The sequence below is a fragment of the Centroberyx gerrardi genome, chromosome 8, assembly GCF_048128805.1.
Source record: "Centroberyx gerrardi isolate f3 chromosome 8, fCenGer3.hap1.cur.20231027, whole genome shotgun sequence".
NCBI classification, from domain to species: Eukaryota; Metazoa; Chordata; class Actinopteri; order Beryciformes; family Berycidae; genus Centroberyx; species Centroberyx gerrardi.
Window position 1 is genome coordinate 32,486,863 of NC_136004.1, and position 27,165 is coordinate 32,514,027.

At 40.0% G+C, this 27,165-nt stretch overlaps 1 protein-coding gene across 1 annotated transcript in view; it reads right to left on the bottom strand.

Annotated features, from left to right (window-relative positions):
* The window catches only part of ddr2l (discoidin domain receptor family, member 2, like), a 43,641-nt gene extending 41,038 nt beyond the window's left edge, over positions 1–2,603 (bottom strand). The window contains exon 1 of the mRNA XM_078285026.1: positions 2,472–2,603. The gene's annotated coding sequence lies outside the window, so the exon portion shown is untranslated. The remainder of the gene's footprint in view (positions 1–2,471) is intronic.
* Between the last annotated feature and the right edge of the window lie 24,562 nt (positions 2,604–27,165).

Consider the following 27,165-nt stretch of genomic DNA (forward strand, 5'->3'; position numbering starts at 1 on the left):
AAAATATAACAGATTTTTCTTTCTATCAGTGGCTGTTTACCTGAGGTCAAAGTTCACCAATCTTTTTATTTACCATGACATCACTGGATGTTGTAGATCTTCTGGTTTACATGGACAGCAATAATCTGACATGAACCCAACTGAGACAACAGTCTGAATAAGAAATGTCCGTGTAAACATCATGTTCTGATCCCCTGAACCTGAATAAGGTCACAGTCAGTCAGCAGAATCTCATTAAGACACGTGCAGTATTCTGGTTTCAGTCTCATTATTGAAGCGGTTCAGACTGTAAACACCTGGACCAGGACTCTCTGGACCGCCTGACGCTCCTCTGCCTTCCAGAGGCTGAACCGGTTTCAGAGGAGAAAGAGACTGACAGCAGGAAACAGAAGGAGAGGCTGAAACTGAGCATGCTCAGGATTTAGAGGGAAACGGAGATCATGAAGTTTTCAGTAAAGTCTGAAACTGTCCGAGTCTCCGGTGATCCTCCTCGGTCCTGCTGACCGGACTTTGCTCCGCAGCTGGAGACAGGAACATGAATGGAACAGTTCTATAAGCAACACATGGAAACAGATTAATCTGAATATTGTCTTATTTAGAAGAAGGCCAGTCGGATTATTGTTGTCCATGTAAACCAGTCATTAGCCAAAGACACAGCGGTGAAGTGTTTCCTCCATCAGTCAGTGTTTACTGAAGCGACTGACTGGCTGTTTACCACCAACCTGACAGAACAGGGATGGGTGTTGAGGTTAAAGCTGCTGGGAACAACACAGTTCGCCAAAACCATTACAGCCGACACACTCAGTCATGCAGGAAGCAGCCGGTCCAGTCCAGTCCAGTCCAGCACAGCATCCAGCCTCACAGCCCTCTACAGCTCAGGTCCTATTAAATACCTGGCACATACAACCAGGGCACAGTCACTGTTTGACACACTATATGGGCCCAGACTGTCATTAGTCCTCCTCCTCTAACGCTCTGACAAGGACAGAAATTACATTATTACATTTCCACAGTGTGTGATATATGAGAGGTGATGCTGAGCCAGGCCAGGCGCTGAGAGGTTTGACCCACAGCTGCAAAAAGATGAGAAATTATCAATCTTAATGTAGAAAAATAAAGGTAAGGACGCATATTAAGCTGCACTGACTTGATACACCAATGAAAATCACCATAATATTCCTATAATATTCCTATAGTGAAGAATGGTGTGTCTGTTGTCCTCAATACTGAGTTTTGTATACTGAGAGAATTGCTATAATATTTCCATAGTGAGTGTGATACTCTATAGTGAGTTTAGAATAACTTTATGGTACTTTATGATATTTTTTGTCTTCTATGTATTACTGTAATACTAATTACAGTAATACATAATACATAATACATAATAATAAGTATCTATATAATATTCCTACATTGACTTAGTAGCGAGTTTATAGTAAAGTAACATTAGACTACTTTATGGTATTTTTTGGATCTCCTATGCTATCATAACAATATTCTTATAGACACTTATAGTATATTAATGGTAGGCCTATTCTATAGTGAGTTTATAGTGACTTTATCGTGTTTTATGGTATTGATATCTCCTATGGTATCACTGTAATATTCCTATAGTGATTTATAGCGGGTCTATGGTTCTCAATAGTGAGTTTATGTTACTCTATGGTATTTTTTATTATCTCCTATGCACTATAATATTTCTATAATATCCCTATAGTAACTTATAGTGTGTTTGTGGCGCTCAATAGTGAGTTTAGTGACTTTATGGTACTTTTCTTGTCTTATGTATTATTGTAATATTTATATAATATTCCTGTAGTGACTTATAGTATGTCTGTGGTAATTAGTATCGCGTTTATAGTAACATTAGCCAACTTTTTGGTATTTTTTGGATCTCTATGATGTTTATAGTGACTTTATCATATTTTATGATATTCATCTCCTGTGATCACTGTAATATTCCTACAGTGATTTATAGCGGGCCTATAGTTCTCGATAGTGAGTTTGTACTGGTCCTATGGTAATCTATGGTTTTTTTTTTTTTTTTTTAAATCTCTTATGATATCTTATAATATTCCTATGGTGATTTATAGGCTAGTGCGCTCGATAGTGAGTTTATAGTGCCGTTATGTTACTCTGTTGTATTTTTCTTTATCCGCTATGGACTAACGGATTTGTAGTGTAACTTTATGATCTTAAGTATCATGATATTTTCAAAGTTTGGCTGCGAAATCGTCCTGGTCAGATTCACTCTTGGATTAGGACTCTGAGTACAGATCCTGCTGCAGGCCTTGCTGCTCCGGATCAGTTTAACAGCAGAATCACTCTGTTGTCATTAAAAGTCAGTTTGCAGCAGTTTTCCGCTCCGCGTCCCAACAAAGAGACACAACACAAACCGACACAGAGTGTGTGTGTGTGTGTATGTGTGTGTGTGTGTGTGTGTGTGTGTGTGTGTGTGTGTGTGTGTTTACCTGGCCGAGGCTTCATCCGCTGCTCCGCTCCGAGGATTTCTCTCTCCAGTCCGCTGAGAGTCTTCTGTCCGTCAGGAGGAGACGATCTGAGGGATCTGAAGGATCTGAGGGATCTGAGGGATCTACAGGATCTACAGGATCTACAGGATCATTCTGCACCACACCGAGGCTTTCTCTTCTGTCTGGAAGCGACTTTTCTCTTCCTTTTCTTTCCTGTTTGCTTCAACAATGTATCGGAAGAAGAAGACCTGCACACTGCAAAGAAGAAGAGGGGAAAGGAAAAAAAGTTTCTTGTGTAGTTTTGACATCACATCCCGCTTCCGCCGAGGAGGAGGAGGGAGGAGGAGGAGGGAGGAGGAGGAGGAGGGAGGAGGCAACATGAGCTCCCTCTGCCTGCAGGTCTATCTGAGGCTCTGGACTTGTGAAGCTCTGTAGGGCCCTACGAAGGGAGCTATGCAGGGAAGATGGGAAAGTTTCAGTTTTTCACCAATCAGCTGTTGCCTTGCACAGTTCTGTCATAAGAACAGATGAACAGAGAGATGCCACAATGAAAAATCGCTATAATGTTCCTGTAATATTCCTATAGTGTGTCAGTTATTTTTTTTTTTTACATCTCACTGGTTATGGGGTAGATTTTCAGAATTTTTCACTGACCTACTGTAGTTTTTCACGAGATAGATAGATAGATAGATAGATAGATGGATGGATGGATGGATGGATGGATGGATGGATGGATAGATAGATAGATAGATAGATAGATAGATAGATAGATAGATAGATAGATAGATAGATGGATGGATGGATGGATGGATGGATGGATGGATAGATAGATAGATAGAGTTTATTATTTATAAGGGGGGCGGGTTATATTTATGGGGGGGGGGGGGGGGCTTAAAGACACAGTAAGTCCCTATAATATTCCTTATAATATTCCTATTGTGATTTATAGTGTGTCTATAGTAGTCAATAGTGAGTTTCCAGTGACCTTTCATACTTTATTTATATCTCCAGTATCACTGTAATATTCCTATAATGACTTAAATTTAGGCTACTATATTACTATAGTTCTGTAAGGACAGATAGACAGATAGATAACACACTGAAAACAATATTCACATAATATTTCTATAGTGTGTCTGTGGTTTTGCAATTTTGATTATTTTTAGGCTACATGTCATGAGTGTCTGGGGCATAAAAACATGTTTCTATCTAAATTTACTTTTATTTAATTCTCATGGTATGCCCTCTATAGATGTCAGGTCTCCACTGAACAGAAAAAATACACATTGCAAACTGTCGGATCAAAGAAATTCTGCATCTTCAGTGATTTAAAACCTTAAATACAAGAAATTAAAGTTTAGCTGTTGAGTTTTGCATTTAAATGTTTTGTCTTTCTTATTGTCAGAATTCAGTTTTGTTTTGATAATGAACTGTAAAAAGTGAGTTTATTGTACTTTACGGTGCTTTACTTTGTTTTAGTCGATTATGAAGGAAGGACACAGTGGGTCTTTAAGCACAGCAGGAAATCCCACAATGCCTTGCAACATCAGCGAAGAAGAACCAAACTTCCCCAACATCTGCTGAAACTACTGACGGACAGAAATCCACGCTGCGAGGAAAAGTTTTCCAGAACGAACATATGACCGTAAAAAATAACATGCATCTAATATTTTCAATTCATTTTATATTAAAATTGTCAGCAGTGAATCATGTGACTCTGACTCTGACTGTTAGCATCCTGCGTAGTTTAGCTAGCTAGCGATCACGTCTCTCCTGAACTGCTGCAGAAAAACCACAGGAGGAGTTTGATCATTTCTTTAATGTGTTTTAAAAAGCAGTTTGATCAGAGTGTAACGTTAACTGCAGTCACATGACCGAGGAGACAAGGAGCCTGGTTAGGAAGCTTCCTAGGGAGCAAGGAAGAATGAAGTGTCCTTGAGACAGAGCCATTGTTCAGACTTGAGGGAAATCTGCTGGATCGCTTCACGGTTTATCGGTTAAATCACCTGTTCCACCAGCGTCACACACCACAGGTAACGTGACCGACCGTTAAGGTTTGCAGGACAGGAGAAGATGTGGATGTCTGAGTGTGTCTCTGTGTGAGATCCAATATGGCGTTATCAGTACGGGACTGAATGTGGCGTTGAGCCCATTCATAGTGTTCTGTTCCATCGCCACACGGCCATCTTGGTAGGGAAATAACAGGCGATTGTAATAAATTAACAGGTGATTACAATCAAATGACAAACACAGCCAATGAGATGTGAGTATTGTAAAGCACCATATTGACAGCCTGACAAGGTTTTTTTTTTTTTTTTTAGATAAGTCTGTCAAAGAATTATTTCAGCACACTGCCTCCAACAGACAGGGAAATGTACATTGAAAAAATGAACTTAATTGAAAAAATGAACTTAATTGAAAAAATGAACTTAATTGGCCTCCATCAATGTCCTTTTTCATTACTCCAATAAAGCTGATAAATGATCCCACACAGTGACCTGAAGTGAAATACTTTGAGATTTACCACTGCTTCATTTAATCACCAGGTAAGATAATTAATTGACCTTGAATAATTTCACTTAATATTTAAAAATCTGAAAATACAGCTATGCTTTTCAGACTGTAAGTTTGAGCGACGCTGACGTGACGTTGGTTATTAAAGTGGATTTAAGTTAACTATCTTATGTTAGCTAACAAGTCAGTGAGATTTCTCATTACTTTTACACTCTGGACTGACAGTCAATACAGAGCAAACTATCCTGAGGAAGCAACGGGGCTTGTGGGAAATGTAGTCTTAATGTGGAGAAACACTAGAACTAACAACACTACTGCTGAGAGAGAGGAGAACAATCAGCTCCAACATGGACTCACTGGTTTACAGTCATCTTTAAAGTTTTAACACCAAGCCTATACATTGTGTGTGTGTGTGTGTGTGTGTGTGTGTGTGTGTGTGTGTGTGTGTGTGTGTGTGTGTTAGACAGTAGAGGGCAGCAGAGGTGAAGGGTGTCAGAGCTGTAGAGACGCAGCCCGTCCTGCAGGGGGAGCAGGTTTCATTTCATTTCACATTTTAAATCTCCTTCAATCTCCTTTATTTTTTCATATCACATTTCCTGCCGTCCCTTCACTTCCTTTCCATCCTTCTATCTCTTTCCCTTCTTTTTATTTCACACTTCTCTTTCATCCCTCCATCCCTCCCTCCCTCCACTGAGAAAATAAAATATCCTGCAGAAAGTGTTTTAAATTTCTTTCCTTTCATCCCTCTTTCACTCCATCTCTTCCTACATTTCTTCTACTCTTCATCCCTCCATCCTTTCCTCTTTTTCTCCTCCTCTTTCGTCCCTCCATCCATCTTTCCAGAGGATATTACATCCTGTTCTTTCTTTTTCTTTCTTCACTCCTTCTGTATGTCCATCTCTTCTCCCCCGCTCTTCTCCATCATTTACTCTTTTTCTCTTCCTCTTCCTCCCTCCATCCCTCTTTCCAGAGGATATTAGGGAAGGAGGAATTTCTTTATTTTTATTTAACTTTCTTTCATCACTCCTCTTTCTCCATCTCTTCTCGATTCCCTCCATCCTTTCCTCCTTTTTTCCTCCTTCATCCCTCCATCCCTCTCTCCAGAGGATATTACATCCTGTAGGAAAGGAGGAATTTCTTTCTTTTTATTTCACACTTTTTCTTTCATTACTCCTTCTCTTCCCTCCATCCATTCCTCTGTTTCTCCTCTCCTTCATCCCTCCATCCCTCTCTCCACAGGTTGTTCCTCCGGTAGCGAGGGAGGGTTTTATTTTTTTTTTCTCTCCAATCAGGAAAAACTAATGATGTTTTTCTTATTCTTTTCATTTTGTTTTTTCACACCATCACTCCATCTTTTTGTCCATCTCTCCCTCCATCCATCCTCCTTTCCCTCTCTCCATCAAGAATAATACATCCAGTAGGGGGACTAGTTTCATTTTTCTCCCCTTTAAACTCTTTCATCACTCCATCTCTTCCTCTCTTCACTTCTTCTGTTGTATTCTGTGTGTTGACAGGGGTTCCCCTTATTGTGAGTGTGTGTGTGTGTGTGTGTGTGTGCGTGTGTGTGTGTGTGTGTGTGTGTGTGTGTGTGTTGGGGGGTGGGTGGTTGTGATGACGCAACAGACCACATGATGAGTTGTTTACATCAAAACAAAGCTGGCATGGAGAGGACACCACTATACAGGTCAACACACACACACACACACACACACACACAAACACACACACACACACACTGTCCACAACATCACATGTGTGCAGTGAGTGGAAAATTGCTGGAAAAGTTTCCCAGACGGGAGTTTCCCATCTTTTCAGGCTGATATAAATCTTTATGACACAAATTCAGAATATACATCACAGAAAATCATATCAGATGAATTCTAAGAGGATTTGGTGTTTAAGGAGGGAAAAAAAAGAATAAAATACTCTTTCCCGCAAATAATATTGATAAAGGCTGTGATGCCTCATATTGATATCAATAGTTAGACCTCAGTTTTATTTACCACGACATCACTGACTGAGTTTCATTCCAAAACAGTCACTGTATTTCTCTGTGTTGCAAAAATATCGCTGCCTAAAATTCATCAGTCATGGAAAGTTTCCTTGAATTTTTCATTAAATTAGAAAGTAAGGAGTCAAAAATGAAGGGGCGTTTAAGGTGGTTTTGATGGGGTCTCCTCCATTAAACTCCCTTAATTCATTTTAAGGTGCATTAAGGGATGATTCTCACTTTAAAAACAGCTATTCTGTAAGCAGAGGTCTTAAATTGACTTGTAACTTTAAGAGTAAATAAAACAATTTGCTTGCATCCCAGACTCTGTACAGTCTGCCCATTTGGGGAATTAATTGATGATTGATGATGTTCATGATGTTCAATATTTAAAAAACACAGATGATTACAGCCTCTAAAATATTACTGCTTTGTAAGTAACTCAAGACAAGTGACTCAGGACAGTTAATACAGTTTTTCACAACTGCTTACACACATTTTCTGAAACTAGGGCTCATTTTCTCAAAACTCTTAACATAAAACACAAAACCACTAACACAAAATGCAAAACTCCACAAATCACTGACTCCCTCATGCTCAGCCCATGTGGACCACATGGTGAACCAAAGTGACCCGGATCTCATCTGAGATAACTGTTCTCCTCGTCCTCCTCTTCCTCCTCTTACTGTCACTCCTCTTCCTCCTCTTACTGTCACTCCTCTTCCTCCTCTTACTGTCACTCCTCCTCTTACTGTCACTCCTCTTCCTCCTCTTACTGTCACTCCTCTTCCTCTAGCTCTCACTGCAACATTTTATAATGCTAAAGCTCTAATTTCTGAGTGAACTATTCAGATATCAGTGTTTATGTGTGATGAGTGGATGTGGCCAGTTGGTAAATTAATTTCAGCAGTTGGGACGGCAGTGCTTCCAAATGAACACGTGATTTTAGTTTTTGAATGTTGTGCCTAATGTAAAGAACGAGAGAAAACTACTCATTACTGTGTGTTGTGTTTTGCAAAAAGTGTGATAGAGAATTGCAAACTGAGTGAAAAGCAGAAAATGTGCTTGTAGTTTTGCAGACTTGGTTTGGGGATTTGATAAATGAGTTTCAGGTTTTAGAGATTGTGTCCGAAGTTCCAATTTTAGTGAATTGTGAAAAACTGTAACTTAGTAACAGTAATATTCCATAATTTGTTTTACTTTGATACCAGCAGTCATTTTGTCTGAGCTGGAGTCACAGTCATGTTACAGATGGAGATCTAAATTTGAAATGAAACCCTTCAGACAAGAAAAAAAGAAGAAAAATCCCTCGTCATTTTTTTTTTAAAGTTATTTATTTTATTTGTTTGCACACTGAAACAGAAGAAAGGAACAATACAGCACATGAGAGCCAGTTGTGCAGCCTAGGTGAGATTAAAAAACCCCAAGGGGCTTATGGTGTATCCCGCCTAAATAAACAATATGTACAACATTAGTAAAAAAAACAAAGGAAATTATAAAATAAATGTCAATAAATAAAACGAGGAGCTACTGGATAAAATGAAAATACAAATTAAACAGAGCAAACTAGAGATAAACAAAGAACGAATATTTCAAACAAAGGAGAAGCTCCAGATGGACCGTGTGTTGTTGTGTTGTTGTGTTGTTGTGTTGTTGTGTTGTTGTGGAAGTGAACCAGTGGATGCTCAGATGTTCAGCCGTGTGATGCCGACTGTCAGGTCAGGTGAGTCAGTCTGCCGTTACTCAGCTCCGGTGTTTCTTCACCAGCAGCAGAATGTCTCAACCTGCGGAGGAAGCATCGTCCAGCTGACTCGGCTCTCTCACGACGGCTTATCATGTTTTTATTTTTATTTTTTCAACTTTTTATTGCAAAAGTCCAAAGTTAAAATCATTATTATAGTATAGTTATCATGGTGGAAAAAGTAAATTCTCACTGGTATATTAAAGGTCCCATTTTACAGGAATTCAAAATTTCCTGTGTATATACATATATGGTCAAAGATGCTTCATAAGACTCGGGAGAAATTGGTGATGTCATTTAAGCCCCTCCCCCTTTCCCCCCCTTTTTTGATTATCTCTATCTACTGACCCCAAGTCGCACTGAGGTGTTTAAATATGTTTATTAAATGAAAATTAATAGATTAGATTAGATTAAACTTTAACAATCTCCATGGGAACACTAGAGGGTATTAAGCAGAAATTTGCGATGAAAATTATAAAAAGAAAAAATATTAATTACAGCTTGTGTGTGTAAAATGGCAATAGAATAGAATACAAGTCAAAGAAATATGTAGGATATGAAAATATACCAAAACATGAAATATGTACAGCATGATATATGTGAAAAAAAAAAATCAATATATATGCAACATAATGTTGAAAATGTGCATCATATTCACATTAACAATAGTCTCTAAAATATGTACAGAAAGTGTCTAGGTGTGTAAATAAGGTGTCGAATATATTAAATTTACAAATTTGCTACTTTTGTGAAATAAATCCAATATAACATGCATGTAAAGTGAATTGATCTTGGCCTGCTGTAAACTGCTCAGCTAAACTGAATGTATTAATGAAACCTAATGCAACATAACTGTCAGTGAGGGGAAAATCCCTGCTTTCGACAGCAGAGGAAATATTCGATTCTTTTGAAGCGTGACTCGTCCAGAGGAGCGACCACACAGGAAACAGCTGATCAGCTGATCACCGGTTTTCTGCTCTTACTCCACATGTATGAACATGACACGGAAACACATGGGAGGAGAACACGCTACAGCTCAGTGAACTCAGCATTTACAGGAATACAGCAGTCTTATTAAAAAAACAGCTGGTCAGGCTGTTTTTAAAAATGATGATTGTTCCAGTCCTCGCTTCTGATTGGCTGAGACACTTTGGAAGCTGTTGTAAAATGCCTGGTAATAAGAGTTCATCCAAATATTAGTGATGTAATACTATTATTATATATAAACACACAGCTGTAACCTCCTAACAATTTATTTAAATTTAAAGTGGAAGTAAAGAACTTATCTAAGGTGGAATCTGTAGTCGTTTCTTTCTGAGAGGACACACTGATGATCGCTCCTGTGACCTCTGTCTGGTTTCCATCATCTGTATCTATTGATCCTGAACAGTTTTCTATCAATTGTGTGTGTCATTTAAGCTCCTCCCCCTTTTCTGATTGGCAGTATTGATCCTGAAGTTGCATTGACGTGTGTGATCGTCTATATATTTATCTCATAGTCGTCGGACTAAGGAGAGCAATCCTGAAGACGCATTGAGGTGCGATGTGATGTCATTAAGCCCCTCCCCTTTCCCACCTGGCTGGCCAGAAATTTGAGCAAAATTTGCGCTGCTTTTCATCATCTATATCTATTGATCCCAAAATCACATTGACATGAGTGATGGTTCATAAGACTCGGGAGAGAGTTTCCTATTGATTGGTGATGTCATTTAAGCTCCTCCCCTTTCCCCATTGGCTTTATTTTCATCATCTCTATCTACTGATCCCCAAGTCGCACTGAGGTGTTTAAATATCTGTTGATCTCTGCAGTGTAAAACAGGTTGGAAAAGATGAATACAAGGCAAAACAACACACTCTCATCTTCTAATTCTTTACCGAGCGTCATGTTGAAGCAGATGAAAACAATGACAGCAGCAAACAGACTGACTTCAGCTCACTGTCCAAACATTTACAGCAGTGACTCAGCGACATAAACATTCCCAGAGAGAGAGAGCTGAATTTCTCCGTCATCCTGGACAGGAAACGCTATCCGACCGTCAGCGTTTCATGTCATCATTTCTTTCTTCCTCTTCCCTTCTTTATTCAATCTCTTGACAAACCTCTTAATTAAACAAATAGTATCTGAATACCTGTTGTTATACAGTGTTAGGTTGCCATAACTGCAGCTCATTTGGTTCTGTGACTAACGGACTGATGGCAGCAGACAGCGGCTGACAAACTCTTATTTAAAATGGGATTATTTAGTGCATTATCATTCTGAAATCCCAACATACACTGTCAGTCAAACGTTTGGACGCACCACATTTTTCTTTATTTTTTACTATTTTCCACATTTTAGAATAACAGTAAAGACATCAAAACTATGAAATACCACAAATGGAATTATGCAGCGACCAAAAAAGTGTTAAACAAATCAAAACTATCTTATATTTTAGATTCTTTAAAGTAGCCGCCCTTTGCCTTGATGGAAAGGCAAAAGGCTTTGGAAAGAAATTCATACATAGGATCAACTTCACTATTTATATTTGTCTAAGAAACTAATTTCAAGCATTTAAGCAGAATGCTAATGTTTAAAATTATTATTTATCCAAAAAAGTACAGCAAGACAGTGTGGAGGAGGGCTGCTATCATGAGTAGGTCTGTATTTTCCCACTATTTATAGAAAATATCACCACACTATTTATAGAAAATATCACCATTTAGCTCATCATACCTCCAAAAAACCCAAATTAGTAAGGGTCAGTGTTTTAAATAAGCACTTTTGTCATAAGAATTAATCCAAATAAGTAGTGTTAATCAGTGTGGAGGAGGCTGCATGACTGATTTGCAGTAGGAGTCACAGTTTGACGCCACAGTGTTCGTTCAAAACACTATTTTAATCCATCATCCAGTTTAAAATAAGCACTTTAAACATGATTCATTCACCAAACAAGCGGGTGAAGTGTGTGGAGGAGGCGGTCGTCACTGCAGGTCAGCTGGATGTTACTGGACACATTACAGCTGGCTGCAGTCACGGGACGTCCCAGAGTTTCCTATGGATTCATTCAGTCTGATGAACCAACACATGAATAAATCACTGTAGAAGAAAATGTGTAATTACATGTGAAGAGTGTGGAGCGTTGTCCATTTATACAAAATTCAAAAAAGTCCATAAATCCCACTTCAACCCGTGAATAAATAACCTCCCACTGCAGGAAAATGTGAAATGTGAAGAATGTGGAGTTTTGTCATTTCATGTGCAATTTCTGTCATTTTGATGATGTGTTTTATGGCGTTTTCACACCTGTAGTTTGTTTGCTTTGTTCCGAAACAGCGACTAATTTGTTACAATGTTGCAGTTCACCCTTGGTTTGGTTTCTTTTCACACAGCAATATTTCTAAGTGGACCAAGATTTGTAAGCAAACGGCATGCATGATCAAACTGGTCCTGGAAAAAAACAAAAACAAAACAAAACATAGGAACATAATGGAGCATAGGCTTGCGCACCAGCAAGGACATGCTATTGTCTTTGCTGATATTCTCTGGTTTGTATACCAGTGTTTACTGCATGAGCAAAATATTCAATTTGAACGAGAATCAAGGCTCGGTCTGGAAAACAATGTGTTGCTGCGTTTGATTCGACAAAACAAACCGAACTCGGGGTGGAGATGCTCCAGGGTCCGAAATAAAGGCTCCAAACGAACTAGGTGTGAAAACAGCCTTAATGTTTCCATGAGAACAGACAATAAAGTATTATCTTATCTTATCTTATCTTATCTTCATTTGAAAAAACTAGTGCAGTGCCCGTTCGCCCCGCTGCTGCACAGAGTGCTGTTTGCTTGTTTATTCAAAGTTTATTAATATTGAACGTGTCGCGTGTCCAAATTGCACCAAATCTGACTCTGCACGTCCTCGGGTCCCCAGCAATACAAACGGTTCTCGAGATATGCCACATATACAGACAGAGATTCCTTGCTTTATAGTATGATGACTACAGAGCACGTAAAACCAACTTCAACCCACAAAGAAGTGCTGGGCCAGTAGCGATGGGTCGATTCACGAATCAATTGTTCATTTGAATGATTCTTTAAAGTGAACGAGTCGATCGGTTCACCAGCGGAACTGAATCACAATTTCCAATTGGTCCAGTTGGTTGGACTTCACTCTGTACTGTTTTAAGTGAGTTGACACTCTAAACACACGTGTTTAGAAGAGGTTTAGGGTTCAGGACAAACGCAGCTGTTGTTACCTTGGCAACGACTTCACAGCTGGCCGGCCGCTCTCCAAAACGAGCTCCATCACCCACCGTCACAACAAACTCACAAACTCTCAAACTTCCTTTTTTTCATTCATTCGTTGTCGTTTTTTACACAACAACCAAACAACATGCTGCTTCGTTCTGGTTCAGCGGTTCAGTTGCGTTGTGCTTGGGTTAGTAACTCAGTTTCTGTTTCAGACTGAACTAACTGTGTGTTTTTGGTCAAAAGTATATCAGTCAGTGAGCGTTTAACCTGTTTCTGGTTTTTACTTGAAACAGTTGAATGGAGTTAGCAATGGCAGCTGAATGTGACAGATCCTGTTTGTTCAAGGCGTGGAGGCGGGGAAGAGATAAGACAACTTCACAGCCGGGAGCGATAGAGAAGCTAATTATTAAGACTATTGTGAAATGAAATGAAACGTCTTTCACTTTCAGTTCTAACAAATATTTCAAACATTCAGGTTTTATGAGCTGTGAGTTCGATGTGACTCTCCTCTTCCTGCTCTCAGCCTGCGTTCCTGACATTCCTCTCATGGTGTCACACCTCAACAGTTACACAGTACAACTATACAACTGTTTACAGAGGCGCTGATGTTTCATCGCCAACCTGCTCCCACCCAATCTCGGAACCCATCGTCTATCGGTCTGATGACGATTAGACTCTGGGGGCGACGGACAATATTTCTGGGTTTTCGGTGTAGCCGGCGTACACCCGGGCCAAGACTTCCTCTTCCGTGCGCCGGTCATTGTTTACAGTCCGATTAGCAACTTGACACGCGAGAATGGAGTTGAGAGAAGACGTCTCATATGCAGATATCTGTTTATAGAGATTAGCCGAAATGTCGTCTGGACCTAAAACACATACAAAAAGTATTGGTCATAAGGCCCTGACACACCAGGGCCGTCAGTAAGCGTCTGTGTCCCTAGTTTTTGCGGTGTGTCCCGCACCGTCGGCACTAGTCGGACCCCTGTCGGCGGCTTTTCGGCTGATTGAGCGTGTTGAATCGGCGGCGGAGCCCGTCGGTGAGAGAGATCACTCTGATTGGCACGAGAAGAGAAACGGAAGTGACGAAAGCAAGCAAACAAGGGCACACACAGAAGGCTCTTCTCCATTCTCCATCTCTATTCCAATACGCGAATATTTTCACAATGACATGGCCGTCTGGAATGAAGAAACTGAAGACCAGCTGATCAGCATGATTCAGGAGAGGCCAGCTCTGTACGACATCACAGAAAAACATTATGCCAACCGAGTGGTGAAAACAGAACTCTGGCGTGAGATTGAAAATAAACTGTTCTACCGACTACCGCCACCTGCTGGTATGGAGAGTTATTTCTCCTCACGCAGGCGCAGTGAGGTGTGTTTGCGGTGTGTTCAAGTGCAACTTTTTGGACCAGACACAGGCGATGTGAGGCGACGCAACAGTCGGCCTTCGTCGCCGCTGGATGTCGGTTTGGTGTGTCAGGGCCTATAGACGTCGTTTCTCGCTCTCGGCTGGAGATGTGGTCCAGTGGTTAGCGAGCAGGCCCGGTGACCAGAAGATCCCCGGGTCAGTTCCCCCAGCTGACAGCATGTTGTCCTGCAGTGAGACAGCAGATCAGAGCGTCACCAAACGCCCTGTTTGTAATTGAGAAATGCTTCTTAACGTGAGAAATAGGAAGTGTTTCTCTCTTTCCTCCTTTGTTCCCTCCTTGGACAAACCAGTGTTCTGAATGCTCCGATGTTACAGAGTGTGTTATTCTGTCGCTCAGTGTTTCCGCGGTAACGAGACAGGAACAGGAAACACAAAGTGACATAAGTCATCATGACCGTGATCTGAACCTATATGACATAAAGGGGAACATGCACATACATGCGCTGGAGTGTGAGTGAGCTATGAGTCCGCATTCCTGCCAGTCCACCCGGTGAGCCTCAGCGGGACGGGCGGTGCAGTCCGTCAGGGGATCGAACCTGCGGCCTCCAGATACGTCCGGAAGTCCGAAATTCCTTCTTCCTGCTTCCAACAGAGCGGAACGGACCTTCAAGTTTTATGAGTTTTCAGAGATTCAGTTGTCTAACGTCACGTCACATGGCAGCACGTGTTGCATTACTTTTAACATGTTTATAATCAGCCAAATACACTTAAATACACTTAAATACACTTAAATTTAGATTTTTTTTGATTGCATGACCATAAATCTATCACAACTACGGAAGCCCATTGAGGACATATTATTCATACATTTTATTTACTCTGTTTTCATTTTCTTTGTTTTCTTGAGATATCGAGTTATTTATGTCATTATTTCAAGATAACACATTTTGTTATCCCAAGATAATGAGAAATGTTTCTCAATCTAATCATCTGCCAGGCCTTGAATAAAGAGAAATGTGATCAATATCCTCCTTCCTTTTTCACTTAAGAAGCATCCCAGCCTCCTCTCTGTTTTCCTATGTCTTTCCATACTGTATTTCTATTTAAGGATGAAATTTCTTTCAATTTCATCCTGACAGTTCAGACCCACAGTCCGGTTTTGAAGGTGTCGTCCTTCCTGACTCTCGGCAGACATTCCTTTCATTCCTCTGGTTTCTCTCTCTGACTCTGGGATTCGCGGCAGGAGCAGGTTTGATCAGGCAGGAGCAGGTTTTATCAGGCAGGAGCAGGTTTCATCAGGCAGGAGCAGAAGTTTACAGGAACTTCACAGAAGGGAAATCCCTTTATTTCAGACGGTGGAATTACAGTTCGGATGAAAAATCACTTACAACACAGAGCAAGCTGCAGTGTAACAGTGAACACAACGAATAGGACAAAGTGCGACTGCAGCTGAATAATAATAATAAATAATAATAATAAAGGTGGTGATGGTGGGCCAGGATGTAATTCTCCTTTTGAAAATATGGAAGAATTGTTTTCTTTTTCTTTGAATCCATTTTTTGACTGTAAAGATAAAATGCTTGCAATTCTGGGGAGAACTGGTATTAAAGTGTGAGAAAAACTCATCTCTTTCTTTATAATACAAATACTAATAGTAATAGTAATACTACAACTACTATTAATAATAATAATGGTTTATAATAAATATAATAAAAAGTGCTTCACAGGCAGACATAAAAACAAGAAAGTAAAAGACATAATGGGAAGGTAAAACTAGTAAACACAATCATAAAAAACAGGTTAAAAGAATAAATAAATGTATAAAATGAAATGAGATTAAAAAAAAACAAGAAACAACACAAGATTAAAAATAGGCACCGTAAAAAACACATAAAAATAAGTGTATGAAAGTGTGTTTTAGTGTAAAAGTTGAGGAAACGAACAGCATCCGCCCTTTAAAACCAAACGGATGTTGAAGAGAAGAAGAAAAGAAAAGATAAAAAGGAAGTGAGTTAATTTTCCTTCAGCACATTTCAGACTTTATTTCATAATTCGGTTTCATCACTTTGCTGCTGAAAGATCAGATTTCATCACATCAGGTTCAACTCTGTGTGTGTGTGTGTGTGTGTGTGTAAGGGAGTGTCAGGTATGTGTGTGTGTGTTTAGTGTGTGTGTGTGAAATAGAGAGAGAGTGAGTAAGAGTGCATCTGTATGTGTGTGTGTGTGTGTGTGTGTGTGTGCGTGCATGCGTGCATGTGTGTGTGTGTGTGTTTGTGTGCGATTTGCACCACACACACGTAGATTATATAATGAAACTTTATTGATCCCTCATTGACCAATATGGAGAATTAAATATTAAAAAAACAAGTAAATACAATGAAACAACACACTGAAAATATACAGCAAATTAATAAATATCTGTAGAAACAAGGTGAAGCGGATGTTCAGGAATGTGAGGTGTGTCTGCGTAGGAGTGTGTGAACAGGATGTGGGTCTGATCCCGCTGAAACGCCCAGGTGTGTGTGTGTGTGTGTGTGTGTGTGTGTGTGGGGGGGGGGTGTAGAGGCACCTCAACATCCAGTCAAACACACCAGACACACAGCCAACTGTCCATACTGTGTCCCACACTCCTCTCTCTCTCTCTGGCTGCGTTCACACTGTTCAACTCATGAATGAACTCAGCAATTCCAATTCAACTGAGGAACTGGAATTGGGAAAAAAGCTACAAAAAATACTATTAATGAGCTTATATTTCGCATTAAATTAGTACAGCCTGAAAAACTGTAAAGATAAATGTAACAGAACCTGGTCACACTTTCTAAAACACAGTCTGGATCCTCCTGGACATACAGTAGCCATCTTGTAAGTTAAAATTAAGTTGTGTATTTCATATTTTTTATTTATTTATCCCCTTTTTTTTATACAGACATACAGGGATACACAGTATATAGAGGGAGTGTGAGGAACGGAGGGAAGCTGGGAGGTTTTAAATCTATTTTCTTTGATGTCTTCTTTTTTGTTTCTGCATAAGAAATGATACAATCAGATTTCATTTGAAGTTGCTAAATACAGAAATGCATTCCCTTACCGGTTAATACAAATATTTTGAAAACTCAATAAAAATATTACTGAAAACCACATACCACATATCTGAGATTACACACAGTGTTATATATTATCAATACTGAATATCATAACATGTTAAAGGAGCCTTTCAGCTGGTGTTTGATGCAGAACATGTGATGGTAATCCATTATGACTGAATGCGTTTGATTTGTTGAACTGTCTTTTATTTGATTCATTATGTTTGATTGTTTGAGAAGTGGAATTTCATGGAATTCAGTTCTGTCTCCTGTCATTCCAGTTCAATTCACATTCTGTAATTCGGCCTGCAGTGTGAACGAAGCCGTACAGTCCGCCTGACGCCCTGCTCCGGGTTCAATTATACTGTTTTCCCTGCTGTATCCTTTCACTTTGCTGCTGCAACTTGACTCATCTTGTCTTAATCTCTGGCCAATACTGAAAAAATTCCATTAATACTGAACTAGTACTATAAATATAGCAGTCAAATAACTATGAATATTCATCTCCTAGTTCCATACACAGCAGTGCTGCCATGCCATGGACATGAGCGTGTGACACAGGAACATGCCGCACATACCAGACATGATGAGTGTTGAAACACTGTGATGCATGACAGCAGCAGGAGAGGCGACAGGATGCTGATGTCACCTGAACCGCATCACACCTGAACCGCATCACACCTGAACCGCACCTGAACCGCATCACACCTGAACCGCAGAGGAGAGAAGTGAGGGACGATGTACAGCGAGACGGTTGTTATCACAAAATAACTGATTCAGAGTCTCCCTGTACATTATCCTGCTTATTACACAGCTACTCACCGAAGACATTAATCATTTGACACAGAATATTGATTTAATATGATTTTATTTCAGCCTAATTTTGAAGCGTCTAATAGTTCAGCAGGACTGTAACCGTAACCAAATAGAACATAAATGTAAAGAAAGTATAAATAAACAAATATAAAACATTATCTTGTACACAGCCTATGGACTTCTCTGTTGTATATTTTTTTTAAATTGCTGTGTATGCATTGTTTGAATATGTAATAATGTATTTACTGCTTGTGCTAAAACTGGGCTTTGTGAGAGCTGAAGCAGAGACGCAGCGTTGAAATCAGTTAGAGCTCAGTGGATTATTTATTTTGTCTAATTAATTTCAGTCAAAGCTGGAATCTAGAACTTTTTTCCAGTAATAAATAGTTATGTTATCTGTCTAGACCGTGGAGTCAGGTTACCAACTGGCTCTCCATAGATCGCTGTTCAAATGTTTGAGCAGCTAAGATGAAAGTCTGCTAACTATCCAGCTAACGTTAGCCAACACAGGTGCCGCTAGCTATTTAGCATGCTAGCTATTTAGCATGCTAGCCGACTCAAAGAGCTGACATTGAAAATAGTTTTTGGCTAACCTGACTGTAGGCTGCTGTTACTGTTATTTACACCATTGTAATAGCGATGTTAACGCCTAATTTCATTGCAAAAGTTACAGTGAAAGTCAGATTTCTTGGTCTGGCGGCCATTTTTACTGACGAGCCTCACAGGCTGCTTCACCTTCAACTGTTGACCAGCCTGCTGCACACGGATATTACCTCTGGAATATATCCATGGACTCATCCGAATCTGCATTTACAATTTGCATTTATTTGCACTCTCTCTATAGTTTTATATTATGTACATTACTTTTATTTTATTACCTCTTTTCTTTTATTACCTATTTGATTTCCTTGGCACTCTTCTGCTGCTGTGACACCTTCTCCAAGTGGATCAATACAGTGCTATCTTATCTTATCTTATCTTATCTTATCTTATCGTATCTTATCTTATCGCACCATTTCAAATTTTCACTGCCAGAAGGGGAGAGAAATCAGGGAAATCCCAGATTTCTGCTTTAAATAAATGGTTGATTGTGCAGTTTCTGTCAGAGTTTGTCTCCTCCTGTTGAAACACACACAGCCTGACCAACCAACGTTTATAAGTCATTGTTTTCCTCATCGAGGGTCAAAGGTTGAGGAGTGTCATTTTCATTTCTTCTTTCATATATAATCTGGGTGTTGTGAATCCCTTTGAGACTGTAACTGTGATTCACGGCTGTATAAATAAACCTGACTTGTCACGCTGATAAAGACTTTCTGCAGAAATGTTGTTTTTTCTGCACTGACAAAGAAGAAGATAAAGGCTTTTTGGTCGAGACGTCACTGAAGTTTCCCTTTATCTTTCTTTCTGATGCAGCCAGGGAATCTCCCATTACACTTCAAATCTGTTAATCTCACACACACACACACACACACACACACACACTCCCTCTCCTGTGCATGTTCAAACACATTCTGCCCACATTCTGAACCTGCCTTCCTCCCTCCTTCTCTTTCTTCTCCTTTGTCCTCTCACTTCCTGTCCACCCTCCTTTTCCCTCTCCTCCTTTCCTTTCTCGTTCTGTCTCCTCTCTCTCTCTATCTCTCCCTCCCTCCCTCTCTCTCTCTGGTATGACCTGGTGTGCCTCTCTCTCTCTCTCTCTCTCCTGCCAGCGGTGACTCATCCTGTTGGAATGCAGATTTCTCATCTCTCTTCTCGCTCTTCCTGCTTTCCAGAAACGCTCTCTCCTCCGCTTTTTCTTTCCAGGCGCTCGCTCTTACATGATCGCTCTACAGTCACAGGATCTGACCTTTGCACTCCGTATTTTGGTTGCTAATAAATACAATTTCGGTGATTTAGAAAATGAAGCATATTCTGCTGTTGCTCTTTGTATAACCTGCTAAGTAACTTCTGATCCCAGTGGGGGAATTGTGTTGTTTTTGTGTCCTAAGGTCTGGTTTGCTCTATTCTTATTTCTGTTCTATTTTTTTCCCCACAGGAGTCAATGAGTTTTAATGTAATGTAATGTAATCTAAAGTCTAATGTAATCTAAAACACTTCTGCTTCACCTGGAATTCAATGGAAAATTTTGCAAAACTAACTCAGGATTGAAGCAGAGCGGGAGGTCTTTACTGTATTTCTGTTACAGTTTTAGTTCTTATGTTTAATATGGTTCTAAAAACGCTGCTGTTACAACTTAAAGAAGCATTCAGGTTCAGATAAAACGGGTGAAAAAATAGAATAAGTTAAAGGAGAATAGCGAGTTAAAGCCCATTTATTTCTGTCTACATCTAGTTCACATTTCCCACAATCATTTTGCAATGAATGCTGCACGTAGTTCCATTTTTTTAAACCAAACTCTCCGGTGTCAAACCTAGCTTGAAATGAACTGCTGTCCTGCTAAATAAAAAGCCTTGGATGTGACAGTAAAGTGTTTTTGAGGATTATTATATAATAGTAATACTATAATATTATTACAGGCAGCAGAGCGGAGCGTAACGCAGCGCTGAGATGAAAACACTCGACTCAGCTCACTGAAATGAGGAGAAAACAGAAAGTCTGGCTTCGTGTTTCCTGTGATGGATTCTGTCGCTCTGTGGAAGTTTGTTTCTTCGGTAGCTGAGTAACAGCCAAGCTCAACAACAACATGATCTGATGCTAACAAACTAAAAAACTAAAAAAAGAAGAAAAAGATGTTTCTCTGCAGTCAGACGCACGCTGCAGGAAGCTGATCCTCCCTTCCCAACCGCAACTCTGCTCCCAACACGCTCCGACACGTGTGTGTGGGTGTGTGTGTGTGTGTGTGTGTGTGTGTGTTTACTGGTGAGATAGTTTGAATTAAGTCTGTTTTGAATAAATGCTTGTTGTGTATAAAGAGCTATCACGCAAGGAGGAAGAAGAAGCTGAGCAGAGGCTTTCCACTGAGGGTTTTGCCGTTTGTGTATGTGTGTGTGTGTGTGTGTGTGTGTGTGTGTGTGTGGGCAGTGGACAACCACAGCTTCCGATTAGCAGCTGGTTCAGTGAGGTCACCTTGGAAGTCACACACACACAGTCATGGCTTTTCTTTAGTATAAAATTTTCCGTATTATTCTTGCATCTGCTGTTTCTTCAGTTTACCATAAATGTATTATACATGGAGCCTACACATATTATAATATAGACCGGAGCAGCTAGAGATATGAAGTTATTGAGTTTTATCTTTATCTGAGTTTATCATAATATGGTTTAGCCGCAGAAGATACAGGCTGTTAGTCAGACTGGTATGTGGGAAGTCTTAAAGTTGCCGTCCAGAGTGTGACAAGGCTCGGGCCGCCATGACACCCGACCATGACAACATCCAGCCGAAAACGAGAACTATACTCATATTATTGTATTTTTATGCATTTAACATCTGTATTATAATTACAGTCCCCCAACACTAACGGTGACACGAAACCCTAACTCCAGTTTTAAACTTTTTTGTTTTATTTTAGTGGAATTTTAAAGTGTACATGGTCCATGTGGCACAAAGTAAGTTTCATAACCCTTGGGTCCATGAAACCCCATTCAAAATCCACTATAATTTCGAAAAATGCATATTGCAATTCTGAAAATATGGCCGTTTTGGTACCTTTATTTCCCCCGGTTGACCGAACACATTATGCTCTTTTCCATAATGTGAAATGAAAGAGCTTTAATTAACTCAGTCACATTTTACAGTGTTAGATGATAACCTAACACTAATGGATATAGCTAATGGCTGTTCCAGACTATTCCAGACTGTACTTTAGGTCAGTGTTATATCAGCCTGGCTGGCGGTCAGATAAGAACTCTCCGGGGAATAAGACTTTAGTAAATAAACTATTTTCCACTGACCTTGACTGGATGTGAGCTCCAGTGTTGTTGTTGGATCCAAACACAAAGTCCGACCACAGGAAGCTTTGGGGGCAAAATTTGGTTTCAGTGTTTGGGTTAAATTATCTGCTGTAAACTCCTCATGGTCCACTAATCCACCGCTGTGATATGTATACAGTAGTAAAATGTGGTTGCGTCACAAATCTGCTTTCAGCTGTGTCTCCATGATGGAGGAACATGTAGAACTGTGTGTTAGTTAATAAAATGTAAATCTGTAGAACTGTGTGTTAGTTAATAAAATGTAAATCTGTAGAACTGTGTGTTAGTTAATAAAGTGTAAATCTGTATGAAGCAGCTAGAAGCAGAGAGCAGCTGAGTCAGCTTGTTGTGGTGTGGCTGTAGATCCATTCAGTAACGTTCTCAGTAAAAGTGAATAGTGTGATAAGGTGGATTTGGTTACTGTGACACAGTAAACTGTCTTGTCTTTAGCCCTAGTCTCTACTCCAAAACACTCTGAGTTGTAGCTTGAGAAGAGTCAGCTCAGTTAACCTGAACAAACTGTTAGCTAGCTAACTAGCCGGCAAACACACTGATGTTAATGTGAACACGCTAGCCGCTACTAGATACGTTAGCTAGTGTGCTAATCAGATGTGTTAACAACAAGACAGTGATGGTTAGCTGACCAGATACTATGGTTAGCTAGCTAACAAGCTGACATTATCTAAACACTAAATCAATCAGATGGATCAGTGATGAAATGATCAGTTCAGTCAGAAACAGACAGAAATTAACCGTCTGTTCAATTCTGTTGAGACGACAGAAACACAGTCAGCTGTTCACAGAGCTGAGGACCTCCAAGATGGCCGCCAGAGGGGCATTATGTCACCTGAAAGATCTCTATAGTCTACTGTCTATATGTCGAAGGAAGTGAACCAAATTTAAAAATTACAAAATACAAAATTTTCCACTCTGGTTCAGACCAAAGAAGAGCAGCTGGAGGTGCGGCATCACCTGCAGACAGGTAGAGACACGACTGGGCCCCTGAAATCATTTTCTTATGTAATATCTAATCATTAGGTTTCTATTGCACAGCTCTCTCTCTCTCTCTCTCTCTCTCTCTCTCTCTCTCTCACTCTCACACACACACACACACACACACACACACACACACACACACAGCCTAAACAATGCAGAAAGGAGATTGAAGCCTCTGGATAAGGAGTGGCATTAATAACTGCTTAGCTACATGTTGGTTTACTTTAGGAGTCATAGCCTACATAACGAGTTTATAATTACATAGTGAGTGTATAATCTAACCAGCTCTGCTCCAAATCTTTCTTTTTTATTGTCTGATTTCAAAGCGATCCCATTGCTTTACACTGACGGCCACTTCTGTACATGTCGCGCCTCAACATCCTGCATCCTACATCAAGTTAGAGAAGCAAGATGGTCCTGAAAGGCAATATTTTTAATTGCAATTTAAATGGATCAATGTAACACAAATCTCTAATAACCTTGTTCACATGGATTCGTTTGATAATCAGTCAGTATATTCCATGCACCATGTTGTTTGCTTTGTAAATACAACATCCGGGTTACTGCGTCTGGTGACCTTTGACCTGCACAGTTTGAAAAAACCCATAAGAAATCTGACTGAGGTGTTTACATCCTGTGGATAGAAATACATTGGTCGGTCACAACGTTTTCACAGACTGGCTTAGATATTTTATAAGCATAGATATTCTGACAAACCCCTTTTGGACTCATTAGCTGCGTTTTCATGGAGCCTTTTATTCCACTAGTAATCTGAATAGTAGCCCAATCAGAATAAAAATGCCTCATATAACCACCTCAATCAGGATAAACCGACAGGGTTAACCCTTTCATAATCCGTTCAATGGATAAAATTTCATCAACGCTCATTCTGATCACTTTCTTTGGTTGGAATATCTAAACTCTTTCTGCTCACGCTCGCCCATTTGACGTAACTGACGTCAATGACGTTTACTAGTTTCCGGGAGAATTTAAATGGCTGCGCTTGTTATTTACGCCGGGGAACTCAGGCTTGACGAAGGCGGCGAAGCCCGTTTTTATATCAAGTTCTGAATCCGCCCGCCCGGGCCAGTTTCAGCGTACGCCGGTGACAATTACAAGTGTACCCAATCATTGCGGGTGCAAAACAAAACATCTTTTTCTGACACTTTTGGAGTCGTATGTTCTAAAACTGTTGCTTCATCAGAAAGAACAGCAGTAAAGCAATAAATGGTGCCAAGCGCCCGACGCAGGTCCATCTTTTAAAAACTTCAGCCCATGTTAGAGTGCTGGATTCTGTATTTTGCGCATGTCAGAGACTTTTATTCTGATTACATACTGTGGAGCATGTAAACACACACCATGCGATCCTTTTATTTAGCGCTCATGTAAACACTTGCGAGGGAATCTTCATTCTGAATGATTTCATTCAGAATTTAAAAATATGGCTCACGTAACCGCAGCTATCGTTAGCAGCAAGAGGCAACGGAGCTGTTTCAACCGACAGCTGACTCTGGAGCCAGTATTGTCTCTGGGTCCAAGACTACAGGAAGAAGAGACAAATAGGTCCAGAATCGTGGAACGTATCTTTTAAGCTGAAATTTAAAGGGAAACTCAGAGTGCGAGGGGTTAAGATCATCCGCTCTGAAGACGCAGTGTACGTGACCGACTACATAGTAACCTCAACATAAACATCAACACGGTCTTCCCTAAACGCCCCGAGGTGTGTTTCTCCTGCATGCCTCCATCCTCCTCCACGAAACATAACACTTATATCGATGTCAACGGTGATTAATGCACATGAGGTCATACAGTACGTTTGTATAAGAATCGATGCTGTCCCGTATGAATATTAATCATTAGAATAACACGGGAGTCCCAGGAGCCTCGGGGGCAAACTGCACGGCTTCACATCGCATTCAGTGTTACTCATCGCTGCACAGACGCGATGATGTAACCTCAGCGTGCAGCAGAGCGGCTCGTCTGATTGGCTGATGACTCAGCACGAATCAGATTTTATAACCCGGATAATAACCGTCTGGAAAAGGTGAAAGTGAGTCTGCAGTAGAAAGTTATTCTGTGGTCATACGTCCTGGAAGGAAGCAGAGAAGTCCGCCCAACACCGAACCAGCTGCATAAAGTTCATGAATGACCCGTGATCCCCAAAGAGCAAAAGGGTTTGAGTCAAGGAAGTCAAGATCACTGTGGACTGATGGGGTCTGATGTCAAATTCCCAATTGTAACATTTTTTACATTTTCCCTCATAACTCACAGATGTCTTCAAATACAGCAGTCATCCTTTGATATAACAAACATATATATGTGCTCTAATTAATAATACAAACTGATATATTTTCACTGAGAAGGACAAGACTATAATATTGAATTTAAGGCAAGAAGCCATATTAACCCACTGTATCTCAAATAAAAGCACACCTCAAAGTAATCACATTACTGCTAGTATCGAGTAATGCTACTTCAGATTGATTTATTTTTTTAAGGTACGAATTCTATTAGATGTCAGGGACTGTATGCATTCAAAGCAAAAGTCTAGGCCTATTTCTATTTTTGCAGAAGGTTAGGCAGCTATTCTAGTGGTAACTAAATTTTAATTATTTTAAATTAGTTAAAAATATATTTCACTCGAATATATTGATCAGCTGATGAGTCAAGAACAGTCTTTAACCAAATACGTTAATGAAAGAGTAATTTCTGTGCTTAATTGACAATGAAAGGAACTTTGCTTTTGCAGAAACATGTAATATTCACATCTGTTGATATATAATATTGTTTGAACACATATAAAAATGAATTAATAGCCTATGTTCATTTTCTAATAGAGAAGTATGTCAACAGGGTGCTTACATTTGGGCATGTGGCTCGGGGGCAAAGTCTAACACAGTGTTATACACAGCTACTATACTAGAATAGGTTGTTCATGTTCATTTTTAACCATTGACCTAGAGATAAAAATTATATAAGTTTAAATTCATAGGTATCAAAACTGTAGACAGCAGAAGAAAAATACTGTACATCCAAAAAGTAACTTTCATACCTCAAAATCAGTTTTTTGTTGAAAATTTCTCCTGAGGTGAAGTGATCCTGCTTCTTTTCCTCAGGCAGAGAGAGAATCCTATTGAGCATGTGCACAGTAAGTGTCATCACTCTAGCTTGTTTCTGATTGGAGGAATTGAGGGGCGAATTCACAAAGAATGGATTGCGGCCGCTAATAGCACCATGTGTCATTTGCAACTGCTATTTGCTCCGTCTCAAGGACCGATTCACAAAAGATATTGTGCTAATTATATGCCAGCGCAAACACGCCCATAACCTGTTGCAGCTGTGTGCAATTTGCCCCTGTTTTGCGTCTGATTGCAATCATCAATGTGGCAAAGTATAAATGTTGCCTTAGAGAAAAATGATTTTTTTAGACCGCGAGCTGCAAGTCCTGACGGACGAGGTGCAGAGGCATTCCTCAAAACTTCAGGCAAGAAATTTAACCGGGACTGTGAGAAACCATATTTGGGATTTAATATCCCAGTCTGTCAGTGCTGTTGGTGTTTCCAAACGCACCTTCAGACTGCAAAAGAAGATGGCATGATTTGAAGCGGAGAACAAAGGAGAATGTAGGGGAGCTTTATTCATTTATTTTTCATGACACAATTGCATCCTGTCACTGCATCCTTTGTTTGTCATTGCATCTCACTGCATCCCAAAATAAACTAGAAGGGCACTCGGAGAGCGTAGACCTCCGCCAAGGCCAATCCAGTCTTATATGATATGCAAATGTGCAAGTGCAACCAATATACGGATCCGCTCCAAAATTGAATGGGTTCTTCCTTGGCCCATGCTACACCCTTCCACCAAGTTTCATGAAAATTGGGCCAGTAGTTTTTCCGTAATCCTGCTGACAGACAGACAAACACACAAACAAACGGCACCAAAAACGTGACATAACCTCCTTGGCGGAGGTAATACTGTAAATGAGTTTGAGCGGGGCTGTCCATGGTGCTGAATCTTTAGGCCAAAATAAAGCCCACTGTGCTGACTAGTAA